This window comes from Macrotis lagotis, chromosome 2 (genome assembly GCF_037893015.1).
Source record: "Macrotis lagotis isolate mMagLag1 chromosome 2, bilby.v1.9.chrom.fasta, whole genome shotgun sequence".
NCBI classification, from domain to species: domain Eukaryota; kingdom Metazoa; phylum Chordata; class Mammalia; order Peramelemorphia; family Peramelidae; genus Macrotis; species Macrotis lagotis.
Window position 1 is genome coordinate 249,463,313 of NC_133659.1, and position 21,832 is coordinate 249,485,144.

Below are 21,832 nucleotides of genomic sequence, written 5' to 3' on the forward strand. Positions count from 1 at the left end.
AGAATATTGCAAGTAGCAAAAAGAAAACAATTCAAATACAAATGGAACACAATCAGACTGACCCAGGACCTATCAACCTCAACAATGAAGGGTCAGAAGAACTAGAATAACATATTTCAGAGAGTTAAGGACCTGGGATTACAACAGAATTTTCTGACACAAAGACCAAAACTGAACAGAGAATTCAATCACAAAATACATGACTGAAGAGTTACATTAAAAAAAAAGGTCAATGAAAAAGGGGGCTGAAAAAACAAAATTGTTTTAAACAAATGTTGGTCCCTAAAAGGGAAGCTATAACAATTTTAATTCTTTAGAACTTTACTTCTCTAAGGAAAATTAGAGGGTAGAATATAATTGAAGAGAATGAACTTAAAGGATATGGGTATAATTGGGTCTTGTCTCTTAACTGAAGAGGTCTAAGATTACATCACTATATTTGAGACAAAAAGCCCTGGAAAAAAAAAAACAGGAGTGTTAACTTCAATTTAAGTGTTTCATTATACTATGACTCACTTTAATCACAAGATACTAAGTACCTGTCTTGATGAGGGCATCATAAGCTGGGAGTACCTGAGACAATGTCTCTGTCCCTTACAATCATTTTTAAAGTTCTCAGTGAGAAATGAAAATTAAAGTTTTTCTGAGATACCATCTCATACCTCTCAGATTGGCCAATATGACCAGAAAGGGTAATGATCATTGTTGGAAGGGATGTGGGAAATCTGGGACACTATTACACTGTTGGTGGAGCTGTGAACTCATCCAACCTTTCTGGAGAGCTATTTGGAACTATGCCCAAAGGGCAACAAAAATGTGCCTAGCCTTTGACCCAGCAATACCACTACTGGGTCTATATTCTGAAGAGATGAAGAAAAAGGGTAAAAACATTACTTGTACAAAAATATTTATAGCAGCCCTGTTTGTGGTGGCAAAGAATTGGAAATCAAGTAAATATCCTTCAATGGGGAATGGCTTAGCAAACTGTGGTATATGTATGCCATGGAATACTATTGTTCTATTAGAAACCAGGAGGGACGGGATTTTGGGGAAGCCTGGAGGGCTTTGCATGAACTGATGCTGAATGAGATGAGCAGAACCAGAAAAACACTGTATATCCTAACAGCAACATGGGAGTGATGATCAACCTTGAAGGACTTGCTCATTCCATCAGTGCAACAATCAGGAACAATTTTGGGCTGTCTGCAAAGGAGAGTGCCATCTGTATCCAGTTAAGGAGCTGTGGAGTTTGAACAAAGTTCAAGGACTATTCCCTTTAATTTAGAAAAAAACAGATATCTTATTGTCTGATCTTGTTACCTCTTAGAATTCTTGTCTCTTCTCTAAGGATATGATTTCTCTCTCATCACACCCAATTGGATCAAGGTACAACATGGAAACAAAGTAAAGACTGACAGATTGCTTTCTGTGGGGTGGGGGAAGGAAGTAAGATTGGGGGGAAAATTGTAAAACTCAAATAATATCTTTAATAAAATAAATTTTAAAAAAGAAAAAAAGAAAATAAAAATCAATTTAAAAAAAAATAAAGTTCTCAGTGAGATCTTCAACACCTCCCAGTACTTACCTGCAAGTACCCAGGACTTGTTCCCAACCCAGTACTTCTTCAAGATACTTACAGCTAATAGATCAGCATCTGGTACTTCACTTAGCAAGAGGCAAAGTACCCTGGGTGGGGAAGCAGGGTAAAGGGAGAGAGACAATAAGCCTTGGTTCACTTAACAAGGTGTTAAGTATTCTGGGTAGGGGTGGTAAAGTGTGAAAGAAAAGAGGCCTGGAGGGAGAGGCACAAATAGTTCGAGAAATGATATGGCTTTGGATGATACTTTGGCACATGAAGAGGATTGTGTGTACTTGAAAGATACATGAAAAAGGTGTAAGGTAAAATTGATTATTGTTACAATTTGATGCAATTTCAGTCAATTCTGCTTATCAAGCAATCAAATAAACAATCTGTGGTGATATCTTGATAACAACAGGAGCTTATCAAACAATCAAATAATTGATGATTAATACTATTAGAGCACCATGGGAAGAGGCACAAAGATATATAGTTTTAGCAGGAAAGAAAGGAGAATGTGAATGTTGAGTAAATTTTATTCAACTGATTCAATTTAGTGAGGGAATGAGATACATTCCCACTTGGATTGAAAAATGTAACTTAGGGCAGCTAGGTGGCGTAGTGGATAAAGCACTGGCCCTGGAGTCAGGAGTACCTGGGTTCAAATCCGGTCTCAGACACTTAATAATTACCTAGCTGTGTGGCCTTGGGCAAGCCACTTAACCCCATTTGCCTTGCAAAAAAAATCCTTAAAAAAATGTAACTTAATTTATGTGGGGGGAGGGAGGAATATTTAGGGAAGAAGGGACTGATAAAAGGGAAGGGAAGGTATAAATGAAAATAAAGTGAAAGTTAAATTTCTAAAAGAAAAGTCAAAGGGGAAAGGTAGTGAAATTTTAATGAGGAGAAATAAGAGAAAAGTGAATAGATAAATATAAATGGAGAAAGATAGCATGGAGGGAAATACAGAATTAGTAATCTTAACTGTAAATGTGAATGGGATGAATTGTCCCATAAAATGGAAGCAGATAGCAGAATGGATTATAAAACAGAATCCTACATGTTGTTTATAAGAAACTCATTGGAAGCAGAGAGATACACACAGGATTAAGGTAAAAGGTTGTAGCAAAATATATTATGCCTCAGTGGAAGTAGAAAAATTTGGGGTAGCTATACTAATCTCAAACAAAGTAAAAGCAAAAATCAATCTCATTAAAAGGGATAAAGGGAGGTGGCTAGGTGGCGCAGTGGATAGAACACCCACCCTGGAGTCAGGAGTACCTGAATTCAAATCCAGCCTCAGACACTTAATAATTACCTAGCTGTGTGGCCTTGGGCAAGCCATTTAACCCCACTGCCTTGCAAAAAAAAAAAACTAAACTAAACTAAAAGGGATAAGAAAGGAAACTTAATCTTCTTAAAAGGCATCATTGGTAATGAAGCTATATCATTATTAAACATGTATGCACCTAATGATATAGCATCCAGATTCCTAGAGGAAAAACTGAGTGAATTACAAGGAGAAACAGACAGCAAACCTTTAATAACTGGCGACCTCAATCTCCCTCTCTCGGAACTAGATAAATCTAACAACAAAATAAACAAAAAAGAAGTTAAGAAGATGAATGAAATCTTAGAAAACTTAGATATGATAGACCTCTGGAGAAAACTGAACTGGAATAGAAAAAAATATACCTTTTTCTCTGCAGTACATTGTACCTTCACCAAAATTGACCATGTACTAGGGCACAAAAACCTTAGAATCAAATGCAGAAAGGCAGAAATAATAAATACACACTTCTCAGACCATGATGCAATAAAAATTACATGTAATGAAGGATCAGGGAAAGATAAACCAAGAACTAATTGGAAATTAAATAACTTTATCCTAAACAATGGGTGGATAAAATAGCAAATAATAGAAATAATCAATAATTATACCCAAGAAAATGATAATAATGAATCATCACACCAAAATTTATGGGATGCAGTTTTGAGGGAAAACTATATATCTCTAAATGCCTATATGAACAAAATAGAGAAATGAATTGGGTATGCATCTAAAAATACTAGAAAAAGAACAAATTAAGTAACCCCAATTAAATACCAAATTAGAAATTCTAAAAATCAAGAGAGAGATTAATAAAATGAAAAGCAAGAAAACTATTGATCTCATAAATAAAACTAAGAGTTGATTTTATGAAAAAGTCAATAAAATAGAGAAACCTCTGGTTAATCTGTTTTAAAAAAAAGACGATAACCAAATTACTAGTATCAAAAATGAAAAGGGTAAACAAACCACTAAGGAGGAGGAAATTAAAGAGAAAATTCAGAGCTACTTTGCCAAATTATATGCCAATAAATTGGACAACTTGAATGAAATGGATGGATATTTACAGAAATACAAACTGCCCAGATTAACAGAAGAGGAAATAAATTACTTAAATAACCCTATTTGAGAAAAAAGAAATTGAAGAAACCATCAATAAACTCCCTAAGAAAAAGTCTCCAGAGCACAATGGTTGGGGAGAGCCTCATTTATCAAGAACTTGCATCATTTTAAATATTTCAGTTTTAAAATCCATCCAATCAGGAGAACTATATTTAGGAAGTATATATTTTGTTCCTTTTTCTTTGATTTCTAGTTCCTCGGTTTTTAAAGATTGTTGTTCACACATTTCAGCAATGTTTGACTCTAATTCATGCCTCCATTTGGATTTTTCTTGGCAAAGATATTAGAGTAGTTTACCTTTTCCTTCTCCAGCTCATTTTATAGATGAGGGACTAAGACAAACAAGGTAAAATGACTTGCCCAGGACCACAAGTATCTGAGGTTATTTTGAACTCAGAAAGATGAATCTTCCTGACTTCAAGACTGGTCTTACTTCCTTAGTATTGGGATACATTGTGCCACCTACCTGTCCTTTTAAAGATTTTCAGTATAGTAAATACTTTGCCTCTTGCCTGTAATGTGAATTTACATTGAAGACACAATATTCTATGTTCGTCTTGCACTGATTTTTGACCTCTTAAGTTATATGAAAGAGTTATGTTACCACAGATGACTGTTTTGCAAACTTTGCTGATTGTTTTATGGAGAACCTTACATACTTGCTATATCTGAGAAAAGTAATAAAATATTTTTAAGAAATAAAAAAAAGAAAAATTCTCCAGGTCCAGATGGATTTACAAGTGAATTCCACCAAACATTTAATGAACAATTAATTATTATTCTACATAAACTATTTTAAAAAATAGGAGAGGAAGGAGTTCTGCCATACTACTTTTATGACACCAACACGGTGCTCTAAATCAGGACGAACCAAAACAGACAAAGAATATCATAGACCAATCTCCCTAATGAATATTGATACAAAAATCTTAAATAAAATTTTAGAAATGAGACAACAGCAAGTTATTACCAGAATAACACACCAGGATCAGGTTGGATTTATACCAGGCAGGCAGGGATGGTTCAACATTAGGAAAACACTCAACATAATTTAAACATATTATAGTAAAAACAACAGAAATCATGTGATTATCTCAATAGATGGTGATACGATACAGCATCCAATCCTAATAAAAAAAATACTAGAAAGCTTAGGAATAAATGAAGTTTTCCTTAAAATAATTAATAGTATCTATCTTAAATCATCAACAAATATTATGTTTAATGGGAATAAACTCAGAGCATTTACAATAAATTCAGGCGTGAAACAACAATGTCCGTTATCACCATTACTATTTAATGTAGTATTGGAGATGCTAGGTGTAGGAATAAGAGAAGAAAAAGAAATTGAAGGAATCAGAATTGGCAATGAAGAAACATAGCTTTCATTCTTTGCAGATGATATGATGGTATACCTAGAGAACCTGAGAAAATCATCTAAAAAACTTCTTGAAACAATGAACAAATTCAGGAAAGTAACAGGATATAAAATATACTTATACAAATCATCAGCATTTCTCTATGTGAACAACAAAGCCCAAGAACAAGATTTAGAAAGAGAAATTCCTTTTAAAATAACTGTAGACATCATTAAATACTTGGAAATCCACCTCCCAAGGCAAACCCAGAAGCTATATAAACACAATTATAAAGCACTTCTCACCCAAATAAAGTCAGATCTAAATAATTGGAAGAATGTCAAATGCTCATGGTTAGGTAGAGCTAATATAGTAAAAATGACAATTCTACCCAAATTAAATTACTTATTTAGTGCCATACCAATCAAATTACCAAATAACTATTTTGCTGAGATAGAAAATATAGTTAAAAAATGCATCTGGAGCAACAAAAGAGCAAGAACAGCAAGGGAACTGATGGAAAAAATAAATGTAAAGGAAGGTGGCCTAGCTCTACCAGATCTCAAACTATACTACAAAGCAATAGTCATCAAAACTGCCTGGTCTTGGTTAAGAAAAAGAGGAATTGATCAGTGGATTAGGAGAGGTTCAAAAGAAACTGCAGTAAATGACTACAGCAATGTACTATTTGACAAACCCAGAGACATCAGTCTGTGGGATAAGAACTCACTATTTGACAACAATTGTTGGGAAAACTGGAAAATAGTATGGCAAAAACTAGACATAAACCCACATCTCACACCCTATACCAAAATAAGGTCAAAAATGGGTAAAGGATTTATACATAAAGAGCAATACCACAGATAAATTAATAGATCAAAAAATACTCTATTTGGTCTATAGAAAAGGAATAAATTTATTACCAAACAAGAATTAGAGCACATTATAAACTGCAAAATGAATGATTTGGACTTTATTAAATTAAAAAGGTTTTGCACTAATAAGATCAATGCTACCAAATTTAGAAGAAAAGCAGAAGACTGGGAAACAATCTTCACAACCAGGAATTCTGATAAAGGTTTCATTTCTAAAATATATAGAGATTTGCATCAAATTTATAAGGTCACAAGTCATTCCCCAATTGATAAATAGTCAAAGGATATGAACAGATAGTTTTCAAGTGAGGAAATTAAAGCTATACATAATCATTTGAAAAAATGTTCCAAATCACTATTGATTAGAGAAATGCAAATTAAAACAACATTGAGGTATCATCTCACACCTATTACATTAGCCCACATGAGAAAAAGGGAAGAAGAACAATGTTGGAGTGATTGTGGGAGGATTGGGATATTGATGCTTTGCTGGTGGAGTTGTGAATGGATCCAACCTTTCTGTAGAGCACTATGGAACTATGCCCAAAGAGCAATAAAACTGTTCATACCCTTAGACCCAGAAATTCCAATTCCAGGACTGTATCCAGAAGAAACTGTAAAAAATGGGAAAAGTCCTACATGTTCCAAAATATTCATAGCAGATCTTTTTGTAGTGGCAAAGAATTGGAAATTGAGGGGATGCCCATCAATTGGGGAATGGCTAAACAAGTTGTGGTACATAAATACTATGGAATATTATTGTTCTATAAGAAACCATGAATGGTCGAACTCTAGAGAAGCATGGAATGACTTACAGGATCTGATGCCAAGAGAACAAAGTACACATCAACAACATTATGTGATGAACAACCTTGATGGAAGCAACTCCTCTCCACAGTCCAGAGAGCTGGTATGACTCTGTTTGACTGGTTGTGGTTATATTATTCACAACCAGAGGAAGAAGAACAAAACCAAAGAAAACACACAGGAAAAAAACACCCCCACCAAATCTAATGAACATTTTATAAAAATTATCTCTTATGCATCTTTTTCCTTTAATCCTAATTCCTCATGCCAAAAATCATTAATTTGTAAATATGTTTAACAAAATGTGCATGTAAAATGCTAACCTGACTGTTCCCTGCTCAGGGGCGGGGGGGGGGGGGGGCTGGAAAGGGAGGGTGGAGGGAAATTTTTTAACTTGGAAATATGCATGTACAAATGGATGAAAATTTTTAAAAAATTAATTAAAAAAGTTTTAGCCTATTCAACTTGAAGCAGCAGTGAATAGAGCATTGGATCTGGAGTCAGGAAGACCTAAATTTAAATTCAACCTTTGACAAGATCCTGGGAAAGTTTCTTAAGCTCTTCTTTTGTCCTCAGTATCCTTAACTATAAAATGGAAGTAATAATAGCAATACTTTGTAGGATTGCTGTGAGGATCAAATGAAATACCATTTGTAAAATTGCTAAGTAGAGTACCTAACACTATTCTATATAAAGTGTTTACTCCCCTCCCTCCTGCAGGGACTGAGGTATTATAGAACAGAGTGTATCTACCCCACCCCCCACCCCAGATGTGGGGTGAAATTTGCGTGCAACTTCTGTTTTTGCTTGCTTTATCTTCTCAGTAAATATCATTTTGTAAGAAGTTAATTGATATTAATTGGTCAAATAGAACTGGTGTGCTAATCAAAGAAAATACTTAATAAATGTTTTCTTGAGGGGAGGCTAGGTGGCACAGTGGATAGAGCACCAGCCCTGGAGTCAGGAATACCTGAGTTCAAATATGACCTCAGATATTTAATAATTACCTAACTGTGTGACTTTTGGCAAGCCACTTAAACCCCATTGGCTTGCAAAAGAATTTATAAAAGAAAAAAAAGAAAGAAAGATACCTCCAACCCTTCACGAGGAAAATTTCAAAGTCTGTTTAAAGATATATGGGAGAAAAAACATTTTTAGTAGCTGGAGCTAGTAAGTTTTGACTTTTGAAAGTCCCTAATCTGATCTTTACCTAAAAGATAAAGTTGGCAAGGAACGATAACCAGACACGGGTCTCAATAGTTAGCAAGTCTTGAGTCACTGAATTATGGGACTGGAAAGAAAGTGATAAATATATTCTCTCTGCAACATCCCAGACAAAGGGTTTTGCTTGTAACACGTTGAGTGTTAAAGTCACTAAAGCATCTAATAGTTCTATTAAGAAGATTTATGTTTATCAAACTGAAATCTCCCTCTTCCCATCTTCTCTCACACATTCATCTTAGCTTTCCCCTCTAAGAATAGTCTCATTTCTTTTTCATTTTCATTATGTCTTTCAAATATTTGAATGTACTTAAATAGTTCCCCTGGGGATTCTCCAGGCTAAGCATACTTTGTTCCTACAGATGATCTTCATAGGACCTGATCTGAATTACTTTGTCATTCTTTTCTTTCCACCTAGTAACAATTGGTACCCAGGCCAGTGGAGGAAGTCTTATTGTTACCTCCAATTTAAAGGGAGATACTATTAGATATGAAGTGTCTGTCTTATCCCAGAAAATGTCCTCTATCCCATAGGATATACTACTAGGAATATATCCATTTATTCTCCTCAGTATTTCAACTTCAGCATTGATTTCAAGAATAAATGAAAATTTCTGTTTTACCCTTCTAGTCTCAAGGGGGTTTTTTAATCTGGGAGGTAGGTAGGTAGGCAGGTAGGTTAGACAGTATCTACATGTTCAACCCATCTTTGTCACATTCACAGGTTTTGCAATAGAAACTTAAGACCTCAGGAAGGGATCTATCTACTGGTCATTGGACAGACTGTCTAGAGTTCCTGAGGCTTGAATAGACTGCTGGGAAGAGGATGCCATGATGGACAATTTCAGCAGAAGTCCCATAAAATACTAATAGAGAACTACAATGGTAAATGCAAGAATGAGGGCTATAATTTCTTCCCCTTCTACTGAAGAGTTTAGGAGAGAAGAAGAGTACTATCATATCTATGTATAATGAAGATTACATAAGCAGTAATTTTCTGATGGATTGGTGAGGGGGTGGGAGGAGAAGAGGGAGAAAGACTGGTTAGGGGGCTATTGCATTAGGATGATAATTAGATCCTATACTAGGATGGTGAAAATGTGAGTATAGAGGAGGGGACAGACACAAAAGATATCGACTTTGTTATAACTCTTAATATACTTTTAGGAATTTATGGCTGGACCGAGTTTGGAATTAAAGGGAAAAAACAGAAGTTTTGCATATGCCAAGTATGTGACAAATGCTTCTTAATTCTCTTGATAGAAGTACTTGAGCAAAGGAGCCAGAAGGTTCATTTCCATGATTATAAAACTTGAAGATTCACATCACTTTAATCAACAAGTATTTATTAAATACCTACTTTGCAAAGAGATAGAAGGCTAATCTTTTAGATTTTTGAGGGAAGACACAGTCGGTACATATTGAAAGAAGGACTTTCTGATTCTCAGGTTTCTTTGTGCTTCTGTTCTTGCTATATCTTCAAAATAAATAAGTACTCCCTTTGTAAAAACTAATCTATGTTAATTGATTAAATGGAACTGGGACATTAATCACATGTGAGGGGAAGACACCAGAAAAGCAATTTCTGCTGTGATGGCTTTAAAGAAAGACACACCAGAGACTCAGGTGTATTCTTAGAATGCTGAATATGAGATGAAACCAATCTCATTTTGGGACAGAGGTCAGAGTATCACTTTTTCCTTAGACCTATATGACTCACAAGGGTCCAGATCTTCTGGCCATGTAGGGATGAGTCTACTTCAGGTTTAGGATGTCCTTCTGGTGGCCCATCTTCTCCACTGAAAAGTGGTGTACTATCTAGGAAGCATCTTTTGCTGGTCAGCTTAACCAATTTCGGAGCCTAAAACTTTCAAGCCTATAAGGTAGCTGCCAATGCTGGAAACATTCATATTTCACAATTGCTGTTTGATCTGTTCTGAGGAAAAGAAAACTAGTGAGGTCCTGGTTCAGGCTCTCCTAGGTTAGTATAGTTTCTAGGGGTAAGAGAAAGAGAAATGTATGCCACTAGCCACCATCATATTTAAGGGAGAAGTGACAGTTCAAAAAACATCCTCAAATGGTGGTGGTGGAGGTAGGGCTACTTGTGTATGCAACTTTTATATACCTCTTTAAACCCACTGAGGGAGTAACTCTTTCCGGTTCAGTCTTCAAACACTTTTTATTTTTTATTTCTTGGTAAATAATATTTTATTTTTTCCAATCACATGTAAAGAGAATTTTCAATAATCATTTTTTAAATAAGATTTTGAGTTTCAAATTTTTTACTCCCTCCTTTTCTCCCTTTTCCCCTTCCCAAGATACCAATTTGATTTAGGTAATACATGTGTAAGCATGTAAACATAATTTCCACATTAATCATGTTATATAAGAAGAATCAGAACAAAAGGGAAAAACACAACAAACAAAACAAAAAGTGAAAATGGTATGCTTTAATCTGTATTCATAGTTCTTTCTCTGGATGTCGATGGCATCTTCCATCAAGAGTCTTTTAGAATCATCTTGGATCATTGTATTGCTGAGAAGAGCTAAGTCAGGGCTGATCATTACACAATGTTGCTATTACTCTGTCATTTTTATTATATCATTTCTGCAATTGATATTTTTCCATTTGTTTAGATCTGACTTTATTTGTGTGAAAAATGTTTTATAATTGTGTTCTTATTAATTCATGGGGTTGTCTTAACAGTAGACTCTGAAATATTTTATATTGTCTATAGTCATTTTTAATGAAATATTTTTCTATCTCTTCTTGCTGGTAATATGTAGAAATGCTGATAATTTATGTGGGTTTATTTTATATCCTCCAACTTTGATAAGGTTGCTAATTATTTCAAGTATTTATTTAGTCAATTCTCTAGAATTTTCTAAGTATTCTATCATATCAGACAGAAAGAGTGATATCTCTGTTTTCTCATTTCCTAGTCTAATTCCTTCCTTCTTTTTCCTCTCTTATTGCTAAACCTAACATTTCTAATACAATCCTGAATAACAGTGATGATTATGGGCATTTTTAATTCACCCCTGATCTTATTGGGAAGGTTGCTGTCTTATTTCCATTACACATAATGCTTGATGATGGTTTTAGATAAATACTTCTTATCATTTTAAGTAAAATCCCATTTATTCCTTTGCCCTCTAGTGTTTTTAAAGAAATATGTTCTGTATTTTATCAAAAGTCTGTTCAGTATCCATTGAGATAATCATACGATTTCTGTTAGGTCTGTTATTGATATGGTCAATTATGCTAAGAGTTCAACCAGTCTTGCGCTCCTGTTAGGAATCCTACTTGGTCATAGTGAATTGTCCTTGTGATAAATTTCTGTATTCTCTTTGCTATTATGTTATTTAAAATTTTTGCATCAATATTCATTAGGGAAATTGTTCTATAATTTTTCTTTTCTGTTTTGATTTTTCCTGGTTTAGGTATGACATAAATATATAATAAACATATGACATATTTATGTCATAAAAGGAATTTGGTGAAACACCCTATTCACCTGGTTTCCCAAATGTTTATATATTATTGGAATTAAATTTTCTTTAAATGTTTGGTAGAATTCACTTATAAATTCATCTCACCTGGAGATTTTTTCTTAGGGAGCTCATTGATGGCTTGTTAAATTTCTTTTTCTAAAAATGGTGTTTTGTAAATATTTTATTTTCTCTTCTGTTAATCTGGCTAATTTATAGTTTTGTAAATATTTATCTATTTCATTTAGATTATTTTTTGCCATACATTTTTATTAGCATACAGTTGAGCAAAATAACTTTGAATTATTGCTTTAATTTCCTCTTCAATGAAGAAGAATTCACATTTTTCAATCTTGATGCTGGTAATTTGGGGTTTTTTTCTTTTTTTAAAATTAGAAGTCAAAGGTTTATCTATTTTGTTAATTTATAAAACCAGTTATTAGTTTTATTTGTTCAGTGGTTTTCTTAATCTCAATTTTCTTAATCTTTCTTGTGATTTTTCAGAATTTCTAACTTGGCATTTAATTTGGGGGGGTTAATTTATTCTTTTTATTTATTTATTTATGCTTTTAAAATTACATTTCCAATTCACTGATCTGCTCTTTCTCTATTTTATTCATATAAGCATTTAAAGATAAAATTTCTCCTAAGTACTGCTTTGGTTGTATCCTATATATTTTGGTATGTTTTTTCATTATTATCATTCTCTTTGATGAAATTATTGATGCTTTCCCATGATTGATTGAATGACCCTATTATGCTGTAGGATTAGATTATTTAATTTCCAATTTATTTTAGTCTGTCTTTTCATGGTCTTTTTTTTTAGGTTTTTATGCCATATTACACAATCAGTTTTTGTGCATATGCTATGTAGCTGCTGAGAAAAAAAAGATATATTCCTTTCTATCCAATTTTCTTCAAAGGTCTATCATATCTAACTTAACTAAAATTCTATTCAGCTTCTGAACTTCTTTCTTGCTTATTTTGTAGTTAGATTTATCTAGTTCTAAGAGGAGGAGGTTGAGATCACCCACTATTATAATATTGCTGCCTATTTCTTCTTCTAAGTCAATTAATTTCTCCTCTAAGAATTTGGATGGCATGCCACTTGGTGCATATTTGTTTAGCATTAATATCACTTCATTGTCCATGGTACCTTTTAGCAAGATGTGATTTCCTTCCTTGTCTCTTTTAATTAAATCTATTTTTTGCTTCTGCTTTGTCTGAGATCAGGATGACTATCTCTGCTTTTTTTTTTACTTCATCTGAAGCACAATATATTCTTCTCCAACCTTTTCCCTTTGCTCAGTGAAGCATTTTACATTTTCTTCTATTTTTTCATTTTTTTTATTTTGTTTGACTGATTCTTGATGTCTCATAGAGTCATTAGCTTCCTTGCTTAGTTCTAATTTATAAGGAATTATTAATATTTTTTTTTAGGTTTTTGCAAGGCAAATGGGGTTAAGTGGCTTGCCCAAGTCCACACAGCTAGGTAATTATTAAGTGTCTGAGGTTGAATTTGAACTCAGGTAGTCTTGACTCTAGGGCTCTATCCACTGCACTACCTAGCCACCCCAGGAATTATTTTCTTTAGTTAACTTTTGTACCTCTTTTTCCATTTAGATAATTCTAAGGTGTTTTATTCAGTGAATTTTTTTTTCATTTGGTCAATTAATTTTTTTTTTTTAGTTTTTGCAAGGTAATGGGGTTAAGTGGCTTGCCCAAGGCCACACAGCTAGGTAATTATTAAGTGTCTGAGGTTGGATTTGAACTCAGGTACTCCTGACTCCAGGGCTGGTGCTCTTTCTACTGGGCCACCTAACCATCCCTTAATTCAATTTTTAAGGTGTTGTTTTCTTCAGTCAATTTGTGCTTCCTTTTCTAAATTGCTGAGTCCTCATCATTCTCAGTATAACTCTCATTTTCCCCCTAATTTTTCTTTTATCTCCCTTATTTGATTTTTAAAATTCTTTTTGAGCTCTTCTAAGAGGATATTTTGGGCTTGATACCAATTCAAATTTGCTTTTGAGGCTTCACATGTAGGTATTTTGACATTGTTCTCTTCTGAATTTGTGTTTCATCTTTCCTGTTGACATAGTAGTTTTTTATGGTCAGGGCTCTTTAGTTTTAATTCATTTTTAGCTTATTTCAAGACATTTGAAGTTGAGTTCAGCTCCTGGAGATAGGGGCTCTAATCCAAGTTTCTGGCATTGAGGGACCAGGGTTCTCCAGTTGTTAATCTGTATTGTGGTTAAGAGCCTCCCTCTGGTTTGTCCCAACACCACCCGTGTGGGGCTCCAATCCTTATTTACCCAAGTGAAATAGATCTTTCCTGAAGTCCTTCGGGCTGGAAAATTGTTTCATTTCATCTTTTTGTGGATTCTGTTGATGCAGTATTGTTTTAGAGGTTTGATTTAATGCTTTCTGAGGAAAACTGGAGAGAGCTGAGGGAACTTCCTGGCTTCTCCTTGCTATCTTGGTTCCCTCCCCTCTCTCCCAAACACTTTTATCTGTCCCATTGTCTGATGGGAAGTTCTTTAGTACAACTCTCACAATATTATAGTAAATAATTAGTTATAAAAAATTACTTTTCTTTCAGAAGGGGGAATTTTTTTTCACCTTTGTCTATAAATGGTGTATTTAAAAACCAGCTAACTTGACTTTGTATTCATGGAAAGACATCCCTCTTGAAACTAATCCTATTTTGCTCACCTCTAATCAACAGGGAAATTATTATAAGAATTGTCAAGCACAAATTGCTTTCTCCTTAAGTGATAGTCTAGCAACCTCAATTGGTTCTCCAGAAATTTAATTACCTCCATATGGGTTATTCATTGGATTTGTTAGATACTCCCTCACTCACTAGTGCATTAAAATGACAATCTTAATAATAATCTTTAAAGAGGTAAAACGGCAGTTATTCTCCCTGAGGTTCCCTTTGTATCTGCTTGGGACATGTGACTTTTTTTTTCGTTTGCGTTTTTTTTTCAGTTGCTAAAGGCAAAGGCTTGATTAGTCAGACATCACTAGAAAAGAGCATGGAGTTGTTTCAAGGATCCCACTCTTGTGATGAGATGGATGTTTTTTTTTTTGTTGTTGTTGTTGCTTTTAGTTTTTAATTTCCTCTCTGGAGGAAAATCTAGATGTCTAAGGATATTAGGTTCACAGATGATCTGCAGTTGTCTTTGTTTGCATGACAGTGAAATACTCCTCTCCTTTGGGGAGAACAATTTCCCAAGGTTCAGAGATTTGCAAGTGAGACTTGGATGATTTAATTAAGTTCAAATCTTTCAGATGGGATTCTTTCCCGAGGCTATTTTTCCCCCTTACTTGTATATGGCAGGGGGAAAAAAACCAAAACAACCAACTTTTTTTTTTTTTGGTCATCGACACCCACAACTTGAAGCAGAACTCTCGCTGTAGCTTGGAATGTACAAAATGAGTTGACTCTCTGAGTGACTTTTCAGGAGACCAATCAGTCGGGGATGGGGAGCGGCCAACTCCGCCCCGCTCCCAGACTCTCTTTGGCTGGTTCCCGCAGGAGAGAAGGCGGCGGTGGGCGGAGGGAGGTACCTGGAGCGGGGAGTGATGTCAGCTCCCAGCCTTCCCGGATTCCTGACATGGTGCGAGAGGGAGAGCGGGTGGGGGAGTCCAGGACAGAGAAGCCCGAGGATTAATGGTTTGCGAGCCCGGCGAGGACCTGAGTGCTGAGCTTGCGAACCCCCGGGAGAAGTGAACTCCAACTTTTGCTTTCGCGCCGGCGATTCTGCACCCAGGTAAACTTGTTTTGTGGCGCTTCGGGAGAAGGGAGGGAAATAGCGTGGTGTGTGGAATAGCGTGTGTTCCTTCAGCCGCTGGGCTTTGCAGCTGCCGCTCCTCCTCTTCCAGGGCTTGGTTTCCTTCTCCAATTCCCTCCCTGTTTTTGAACAGGAACACTCGCTTTGGGGAGGTGGGGGAGAGAGTGGGAAGGGTGTAGTTTAACACACTGGCCTTCGCTTTGGTTTTCTCCATGGAAAATTCCTGAAGATTTGAAAATGCAAGGTCTGCCTTTTCTGTCCTCTTCCTCTTTGCCCCTCATCGCCCTACCTCCCAGCCCTCCCACCCATGGATCATCCACACCCCATTCTGGGGGTGGGGTGGGGGAGATGTTGGGAAAGGGAGGAAAATAATTTTATTTTGAGCAAAAGAAAGGGTTGTCTCTAAGTCTTCTCTCAGTCGGTTATTTAGAAATTAGACTTTTCAGGAAAGAAGTTTCTTTGTTGCTGTTTCATTTTTTCCTTTTTCTTCACTATTTCCACTCTACATAGCGTTTAATACCAGACAGGATATGAGAAATTCAGTTTAGGTGGCTGAATCATATCCCCCTTGAGACTTCATCAGTTAGTACATACTATGCCTAAATACTTCATTGGAAGGCACCTTTTAAAAACCCTCTTATCTTTTAAAACAAAATAAATTTTTGTCGTTAAATCAGGAGGGTTTTTGCCGGAATCAATGCTTGTTTGACATGCTTTAAGGAATCATTGACCTTTAAGCTCTACTTTCGACTTATTACTGTAGTAGAGTATCTCACTAATGAAGAGTGAGTTAGAAGGCTACACTCTATGTGATTATTGGGAACAAGATTTTCAAACCTGTAGGACTAGAACAAATATCTCCTTTGAATAGCATCACATCTAGATTTATGTTAGCTAACTAGAATACCCATCAAATGTAGACGGGGAAAATATATTTTTGGAAGCCTTTCTAAGAGATTTGTTTTTAGTAAATTCTCATCATTATCCCAGACGTTGTGATTTGGAGTCTGCCTGACGTTTTAACCCAGAGGCGGAACCAGTCATCAGCATTTGAGATTTTTCTCTAAAAAAATTTTTTTAAAAGTATGGAATAATGATCAAGAGTAGTTTCTCTTTGCATTGGGTGTCATTCCTTGATATCAACTAATAGAAGATTGTTATTGGTTTCATTGTGAGTAAAACTGGTTCCTAGATTTGGTCATCAGTCTTTTTTTTGTTTGTTTGTTTTTTAGGGGTTTTTTTTTTTTTTGCAAGGCAAACGGGGTTAAGTGGCTTGCCCAAGGCCACACAGCTAGGTAATTATTAAGTGTCTGAGACCGGATTTGAACCCAGGTACTCCTGACTCCAGGGCCGGTGCTTTATCCACTACGCCACCTAGCCACCTCTATCAGTCTTCTGTATCAAAGAGAATCAATCGATGGGGAAAGACAGCAATCCAGATTTTATGCAGTATAACTTGTGGCTAATAAGTATTGAGGCAGAGAATGCTTATAAACTACATTAAAACAATCTTTCATCTTTCTAGTTGAGTGATTGACTTCAGAATAAAAAAGTATGGGATTTTGTTTAGTTTTTTGGTTTATGGAAGAACTAAGTTCAATGTCTTTTTGTATTTCTACCACCCAGAGCAATTTAGCTGCTCTAGATGATTAAGATCAAATTTGTGTTAAAATATGTACCCTTCTGGAAAGATCAGAATAGTTTCATTTTTGAGGCAGCAGGAGTTGATACCTCTGAAATAGTAGACACTTTGTATTTTGATTTTTAAAAAAATGTAAGTAATATAGATGGTCCTCAAATTAAAAGTGAATTTAGCTATTGCATTTCCAGTGTCATTCTTCTTTTAGAGCAAATGAAGTGATGGAGAATTCTTCTGGAAGGTCACTGTGCATTGAAACCATAATTGACATTTTTGTATTATGTAAAATAAAATCCTACATTCTTGATCTCCAGAATGCACATACAAAAAAGAATTGCAATGAACTTCTTCCCTATGTGACAACATAAACTGTCTTTCAGTAAAATTGTCTTGATGCACCCTCACCAGATTAATGTCTTCTGTTAAAGCTCCTGGCTTAGGGTATTGCACCTCTCCAAACAGGTGTTACTTTTAATTTTTTTTTTAGGTTTTTTTTTTTGCAAGGCAAACGGGGTTAAGTGGCTTGCCCAAGGCCACACAGCTAGGTAATTATTAAGTGTTTAAGACCGGATTTGAACCCAGGTACTCCTGACTCCAGGGCCGGTGCTTTATTCGCTATGCCACCTAACCATCCCTTACTTTTAATGTTAATTCACATTTCTATCCCCTGACTCAGAGATCATTTTTACTGGTTGACCCATATCTAGGATGCTCTTCTTATTTCTACTTCCTGTCTACCCTGGATTCTTTCTTGTCTCAGTTAAAAGTTCATTTTCTACAAGTTTTTTATAGTTCTTAATCTTAGTGTATTTCTTCTGAGATTACTTCCAGTTTTTCCTGTATATTTATTTTATTCGTATCTAGTTGTTCGCATGTCATCTCTCCCATTAGACAGTGAATTTATTGATAACAGGGAGTTTTTGAACTCCCTTCATTTCTATCCCCAGTGTTTAGCAGTGTTAGCATCTAGTAGGCACTTAATAAAGGCTAGCTTTGCAGAGGCAGCTAGGTGATGCAGTCAATAGAGTCCTATGATCTGGAAGACCTGAGTTTAATTCCTGCTTTAGCCACTTACTAGCTGTGTGACCTTAGGCAGTCACTTAACCTCTTCTTGCCTCAATTTCCTCAGCTGTAAAATAGCATCTGCCTCCTCTTATTTTGAGGATCTAATGAAATAATACTTGTAAAGTTCATAATAAATTTTATATAAATATTAACTTTTTATTTTTATTTGTTTGACTGACTAGCTAATAAGGGGTTGATCTGGAGAACCAGCTCTTGAAGTGAGTCTTTCTTATAGAGTTACATATGCATGCCCTGACTCTATGGAGAAAGATATATGCTAAAGGAGTTGTACCTTGGGATGATACAGCAATATTTTATTGGTCCCCATTATTGGTGCCAAAGAAGATTGGTATCCAAACCAGGAAGAGCCACCCACTCAGAAAGCTTGAAAAGAAATGCCAGTGTCTCTAATTCTTTCTCTCTTCCCCTTTTTTGAGTGTGAGACTTGGCACTCTTAATAGCTTTTCCTAAGATGCTACTTTGCTCAGGGGGCTCCAGCTATGGACCCACACAAGTTGGATTCAGTCCTGGGGATCCCAAAAGAAGAGAACTTTTTCTGGCACTTTCTACCTCCTCTTTGTAGAAGAGATTTTCCAAGGAAAATCTTTAGTATATTGGACTATAAGAACTGAGGAGGGATGACTGTATCTTTCTAAGCACAAGTCCTGAGGTGTAGAGCCTTTCCCATAGAGCTTCCCCAGCACACCCAGATTCATGGTACCAGATGTTCACTTCCAGTAGGTCATGAGTGCTCTCCTAATCACCTCCTATTACATTAATAGCTTTTTAGTTTTAAATGCAATGGTTGATCTACCTTCCTCAAGTCTCTTCCCACTCCAATCCATCTTTTCCTCAGCTACCAGACTGATCTGAGAGCACAAGTATCTGACTTTGACTCCCGACTCAGTCAATTTCAATGATTCTCTATTCCTCCAGGATTTAATAGAAAACCATCTTCTTGGCTTTTAAAGGCATTCCACAGCATGACCTCTTCTTACCTTTCACCTTTATTCCCTTTCATTGCTTAGCCATCCAGATCCTGTAGCAGTCTCCTGACAATTCCCCCCTCCCTGTCTGTTTGTTAATGATAATTTATTATCATCTCCATCACCTTTCCACTGGCTGACCCTCATTGCTGGCATGCTGTCCTTACTGCCTCCTGACTTCTATGGCAGCATTCAAAACTCAGCTCAAACCCTAACTTTGGAAAAAGGCCTTTTCCTGTTCCTCCATAACTAGTCCCCTTCCTCTGAGACATCTCCAATTTATCTTGTGTATATCTCATTTATACAGAATTATCCTGTTGCCCTCCCCATTAGAATGTGAGCACAGTGCCCGACTTAATGAATCTTTGTTGACTGACATACTTTGTAGGCAAAGGTTATTTAATAAATATTTTTTGATTTGAATTAGTTTGAATAATTTATCTTTCTGTGTAACTGCATGCAGCAAATACCATATTGAAAGAGGTCAACATATATGGTGCTTTTAAAAGATAAAACAAGGAGCTCTAGAATTGAGTGACATTGAAGCAGATGGAAAGGTTGTCCCCAATAATTGTTTTTGGACTGTACTAAAGGAGCCACATTCTATAGTTATGAAGTAGTTATGGAAATAATAGTTTAACATGGTGAAGAGGTAGTCTGGGATAGAGGTATGTTGCAATTGAAGTTTTCAAATATTGACTTTGTAACTTCCTAATTGTGTGTCTTTGAGTAACTTAGCCTCTCTGGGCCTCAGTTTCCATATGTACAAAATGAGATAGAGAAAGGAGAGGAGATTAAGTTAAGCTGAAAAAGGAAGTTTAGAAAGAACTAGCTTCACGCATTTGGGGTTTTGGGTGGACATGGAGTAAGGTTTGTTCTGTTTAGACTCTGGGGGGTGGAATGAGGAGCTATGGGTGAACAGATAGATTAAAATCTATCAATCACTCAGCATTTAGCAGGTCCATATTTGCTAGGTTTTGTGTTAAACCCTGGGGATACAAAAAAGGCAAAAGGCAGCCTTTGCCCTCAAAGAGTTGACTGTCTAATGTGGAGACCACCTGCAAACAAAGCAAGCTAAATACAGGATAATAAATACAGGAGGTAATTAATAAGGAGAAATCTTGCTGGAGAAAATAGGATTTAAATTGGGCCTTAAAGGAGTCTGGGAGGTCAGTAGTTTGAGAAGAAGGAGAAGATTCCAGGGTTGGGAGACAGAAAACACCCTGAGTCAACAAACAGATCAGGTGTCTTGTAGGGTGTGAGTCCTTAAGTAGAGGCTAAAGATGATGTTGATCAATGAATTAATTAACATTTATTAAACAAGCAACTAGGTGATACAATCTGGCTTGGAATCTGGAAGATTCATGTCCCTGAGTTCAAATCTGGCTTCAGACACTTAATAATTGTGTGACCCTGGGCAAATCATTTCCATATTTGTAAATTGAGCTGGAGAAAGAAATGCCAAATCACTTCAGTATCTTTTTTTTTTTTTAGGTTTTTGCAAGGCAAATGGGGTTAAATGGCTTGCCCAAGGCCACACAGCTAGGTAATTATTAAGTATCTGAGACCGAATTTGAACCCAGGTACTCCTGACTCCAGGGCCGGTGCTTTATACCCTGTGCCACCTAGCCGCCCCCAGTATCTTTTTTAAAAATATATTTTGGGGAAGTTAGGTGGTTCAGTGGATAAAGCACTGCCCTGGAGTCAGGAGGACCTGAGTTCAAATGGTATCCCAGACATATAATACTTACCTAACCATGTGACCTTGGGCAAGTCACTTAACCCCTTTACCTTGCAGAAACCAAAAAAAAAAACCAAAAACCAAAACCCAGAAACATCTTTTATTTATTTATTTTTTCCAATTATATCCTAGATAGTTTCAAACAATCAATTTTTGGTAAGGTTTTTGAATTTCACAATTTTCTCCCCCTCTCCATTCCCTCCCCTCTTCCCCTGAGAGAAAACAGTCTAATATAGCTTATATGTGTAAAACTGTGTTAAATATATATTCATATCAATCATGTGAAAGAAGAATCAAGTTGAAAAAGGAAAAAAAATTGAGGGAAAAACATAATACATAAAACAACTTTTAAAAGTTAAAGATAGTAAGCTTTGGTCTATATTTAAACTCCATAGTTCCTTCTCTGGATATGGATGGTATTTTCTAATACAAGTCTGTTAGAATTGTCTTTGATTATTGTACTACTGAAACGAGCAAATCCATCGTGGTTGATCACCCAGTATTACTGTTAATGTGCACAATGTTTTTCTGTTCTGCTCATTTCACTCACTATCAGTTTATGCAAAACCTTTCCAGGTTATTCTGAAGTTCCATTCCTCATTATTTCTCACAGAACAATAGTACTCCATCGCATTCATTTGTTCAGCTATTCCCCTGTTGATGGGCATCCCTTCAGTTTTCAATTCTTTGACGCTATGAAAAGAGCTGTTATAAATATTTTTGTACATAGTAGATTTTTTTTTACCCTTTTTTGTGATCTCTTTGAGATATACAGACCAAGTTGCTCCAGCATCTTTGCCTAGAAAACCCCAAATGGGTC

At 35.8% G+C, this 21,832-nt stretch overlaps 1 protein-coding gene across 5 annotated transcripts in view; it reads left to right on the top strand.

Moving 5' to 3' along the window:
• The first annotated feature begins 15,342 nt into the window (after positions 1–15,342).
• PPFIBP1 (PPFIA binding protein 1) overlaps positions 15,343–21,832 on the top strand; it is a 199,314-nt gene continuing 192,824 nt past the window's right edge. For 4 of the 5 annotated variants that reach the window (XM_074225688.1, XM_074225691.1, XM_074225692.1 and 1 more), the window contains exon 1: positions 15,345–15,560. The gene's annotated coding sequence lies outside the window, so the exon portion shown is untranslated. Of the gene's footprint in view, positions 15,561–21,832 lie in introns of all 5 variants that reach the window. The other variant, XM_074225693.1, reaches the window with a different exon arrangement.